The sequence below is a fragment of the Gavialis gangeticus genome, unplaced genomic scaffold, assembly GCF_001723915.1.
Source record: "Gavialis gangeticus isolate Ggan-Ray unplaced genomic scaffold, GavGan_comp1, whole genome shotgun sequence".
Classification (NCBI taxonomy): Eukaryota; Metazoa; Chordata; order Crocodylia; family Gavialidae; genus Gavialis; species Gavialis gangeticus.
The window spans coordinates 24010023-24014107 of NW_017728995.1; the positions used below are offsets into that span (position 1 = coordinate 24010023).

General features: G+C 43.6%; 1 protein-coding gene across 1 annotated transcript in view; it reads left to right on the top strand.

Moving 5' to 3' along the window:
- The first annotated feature begins 1705 nt into the window (after positions 1–1705).
- Positions 1706–4085, top strand: part of LOC109288002 (calcium-activated potassium channel subunit beta-2) — a 238249-nt gene continuing 235869 nt past the window's right edge. The window contains exon 1 of the mRNA XM_019503328.1: positions 1706–1930. The gene's annotated coding sequence lies outside the window, so the exon portion shown is untranslated. The remainder of the gene's footprint in view (positions 1931–4085) is intronic.

Genomic DNA, 4085 nt, shown 5'->3' on the forward strand with positions numbered 1-4085 from the left:
TTTTGGATGCACAGCTGGGTTGCCTCACTTAATAACTGATATTTTTCCCGTGGACTATCCGTGCAATAAAATGGTTTGTCGGGCCTGTTAACCAAGAAGGCGGAGGTGTGGCATAGCAGGCCAGGATTGGAAAGCTGACTGAAAAGAGCAAGTCTTGAAAAGACATGAGCTTCCACTTCCTGAGCTGCTAGAAAGTCACTCTCCCACTCTCTTTATTAGTGGACGATTACAATGACTTCTGGTACCCCGGCTTTACTAAGAGGGAGAAGAAGGAACCATACTTAGCATCTTCCACAAAAACTCTCACCGGATGGATTCAGAGAACAAGTTCTGCGGGGTTCTTCCATGTGAATTTTCCCCCCTGGGGGCTATCTCAGAGCTAAGGCCAGCAGCAACTTCCAATTGCCATAGCGCCTCCAGCATGATTGCACAGCTTTGGCTGCAGCCAGTTTTTAATGTGCTGTCCTCCTCCTCCCTCACAAGAGACAGCACCTGTGTACCCCACCCTAGTTATTCCCCTGCTCAGAGTCCCCAAGACTGAGCTCCCTGCTGGAGTTTCTGGGCAGACCTCCCCATACTAGTTGTGAGGCACTTTCCACTCCTCTTCCCACTCCATCTTCTGGGCAGCCACTTCCGTTCCACGGAGCTGGACACTCCTGACTTGGATCACCCCTGTCGAGTGGGACATTTTGCCCAGGGTCTTGAAAAGCCAGGACCAGTGGAACAAAGGCACCCATCTCCCTTCTGTCCCTGCACCATGCCAATGAAGACCATCCCATCACAAATCTTTGATTTTACACCTCCAGTTGGTTCATCTGGTTTGAGCTCTGCCTGAGTATTTGTTCTGTGTGCCACTACTAACAATGCACAGAAGTGGAAAAGGCAAAGCATTTTTCTGAAAAGAAGTATGTTTAACTACCCAGGAAAGGTTTTGTGAGCACTATCTGTGTGGGCATAAATCTAACACTGCCCATTTCAGTGTTAACAGCAACAAAAAAAAAAGCCCAGCTGCAGGATTTAAGTCATGGACTGTGATGATTGGCAAGGAGTGACTGGTCATACATATCACTTTAGTAAAACATCGCGTAGAGATGCAATATGTCCTCAGAAAATCAACTGCTTCTCTCTGAATTGGCTCCAGTCCCTGATTCTTCATCTTACACCAGGTACAACAGGGCCAAAGTCTGTGCAGCTATGCCAGTGGAGTAATTCCACTTATGTCAGTGAAATTATTCCAGATTGATGCTGCTGTAATAGAGAGCAGAGTTTGATCTCTGCTGTCTTTATCCATTTGAGGGCTGCAATCTGGATTTCCCCTACCTTGAGAGTCTATCTTGACAAATATGCTTGAGATTGTCATTACTAACCTCATCTAAGAAAATTAACCTTTTAGCTTCATCCTGGGTTTTTCCTGGAAGAGGAAAAAAGGATGGCAGCTACAGGTTGTGTATTCATGTCAGAAAAAGCCACGGCAAACACTCTCTGCTATTCATCTTTTTTGCAACAAGCAGCCAAACCGGTACACACTAGGGGCCGAATTCTGCCACCGGCTGGGAGACACGCTGGCTCTTTTCGAACCAGCTGTCTAATCTCTACATGCAGGTATTTGTCAAAACTGCAGTTGGTTTGTCAAGCATGCACATGGCGATTATCCAGGAATTTAAGCCTTAAACACAGCTATAATGTTAGAGGGAAGGTTTTAGTGCATTGTCTCTTTAAGTGTAAGTTCAGTGATGGGATGCTGCTTGCCTGTCGGAGAGTATTGGAGGCACAGAGCAGCAGCAGTGAAAAAGGCAAGTGTTTGAGTCTGTTTGATTCTGTATTCTGCCCTAGATGTTTCTAACAGTGCAGCCCAGCAGTCTCAAGAAGCCAAACTTCAACAGCAAACTTATACACAGCCATAGGCTGTCTTTCCCGCCGTATGTTAAAGGTGAGCGAGTTTTCCTTAATAAGCTAGTTAAATTGTGGACTAAATTAGCTCCTACCTGGGAAAGGGCCAGCTGGCAACCTGGAAAATCAAGGACCCTCTGTGTGCCTCTTCAGAGAGAGCTCCATGTACCAGGTCTAGGGCAGCAGTCACTTCATTCCCTTCCCTCTCCAAACAGCAGTCCCCTTCTACATTGATTGTGTCTTGTGAGTGATGCTGTGGCATCTACGATGCACAGCTGCAGTGAGACAGGAGAGAATACAACTTGATGTGATTTGATACCCAGTAGCACCTTCCTGCGCTGACAGATCCCCGAGCACTTCACAGATGGAGACTTTGTCAGCTACTTTAATGCAGGCCAGCAATTAAACCTGATTACAGTATAGCTTTGTATTTGGCCAAGAGGGACGGAGGGCTTGTGTTTGTCTGAATCACTACTGCTAATATTAGTGAGACAGATGAATGCCAGTGATTCGATTACAGCTATTTACTTCCATGGTCTGCAGAGAGAGGGATCTGTCTAGGAGCCTAGCAATAGCTGTGATGAGTCGCATTTTCTTTGCTGAGGGATTACTTTGCACGCACTAGTGTTAGTGGGGGAGAGTTGCTTAAGCACACTGGATCATTAAGGGTTAATGAGCTATTTGACTGTGTTGCCTGTCAAGGAGGGTGAAGGGGGAGGCAGTGGGCAGCAGTGGAAGGATGGGAAACAAGCATTTGAGTCCTCTGTGCAAAAATAATAATGGCAACGCTGTCTGGAAAAAAAATAAGTAAATAGACATGCTGTGCGAGATAAATGGTACCCTGGGGATATTTGTTCCTGCACTATCAGATCCGTCATGCGTCCCCTAGAGGGTATAGCATTGGGGGTTTTTTACTAGCTTACTATACCAAGAGCTATATAGAACATAAACAAGAAAACTAAGTAAAGAAAATACCTTTCTTTTGGTGTCCAGTGACTGGGAGAGGGTGGGTGAGAGGAATGATTCAAGGCTTTGAAATGGAGTGTGTCTGTATCTGGAGGCATAGATGCATGTATTTATATCATAGACCATAGACAGCTGTGTACCTGAAACCAGACTCCCTTCCACAGAGCCTGGTCCTAGCAACACTACCTAATCTCCCTGATGTCAGGGGGATGACTTGTTGTGTGAAGGATTATTTGCAGTGAGAATGGTTTTGCAGGATTGAATTCTTGGATTGTTTTATTTATTCAACATTAAAACATGTTGAGATTTTTAAGGACTGATGCACCAGCCTGAAAACCTTCACAATGGGGAGACAGTTATCTGTGAACTATGGGACTGTGTGCATGAGCAAAGATTTCCAGGGGTCAGGCCTTTAATTCAGATGTACTCCTTAAATTGTAGATGCACTTTTTTAATGCCGTGCACATCTTTAAGTCCAGAAATCCGTTTAGCATAGACATTAAAACAGAGCAACAATTATAAACAGCTCAGAACAAAGGGAAGTTTAAATTGTACAGACAAATCCACTGATATATTTTACTCTTTTTTTTCCCCACTTTCTATATTAGAAATAAGGGGGCAAGTTATTGAAAAGTATTTTAAGTGGAAAAATAAGCATTTTGGGCAACAAAGATCAAGATACAGAATTAAAATGATTAGAAATAAATAACAACAAACAAGGTAATACAATGTAAAACCTAGCTAACTAGTTAGATACGTACTTTCATAGTTCATTTCACTGCATCATCTGCCAGTGAATTTTATATGGCCATGCATATCAAGTTTGAAAATGTAGTAATGAAAATGGAAGCAAAAATGTGTTTTGTCAACAGGAACTGTATGTGTGCGCCCCAGGGCAGCATATCTAGTCTGGACTAAGGGCAGTGCTTTATCATGCTGCCTTCTGTGGACAATTTCTCTTTGAGAATATTTGCCAATGTTGAGTTCCATGTCTACTGTTTCCAAACACCTAATTATTTTTTGCTGAAGTGTTTTTACTCATAACCACTTTCCAGGCACACTCTCACACTGTGGGGTAAAAGAGGGGCTGGCATTTTGTACCTGGGCTCTTGGAACAAGTTTTTAATCAATTAACATCTGAGAGTTTTGTATTTCGAGATAGGTGCTTCTCAAAATTGAGTAGGATTGGAGTGTTGTTGCAACCATGATGGTCCAGGAAATGTACAAAA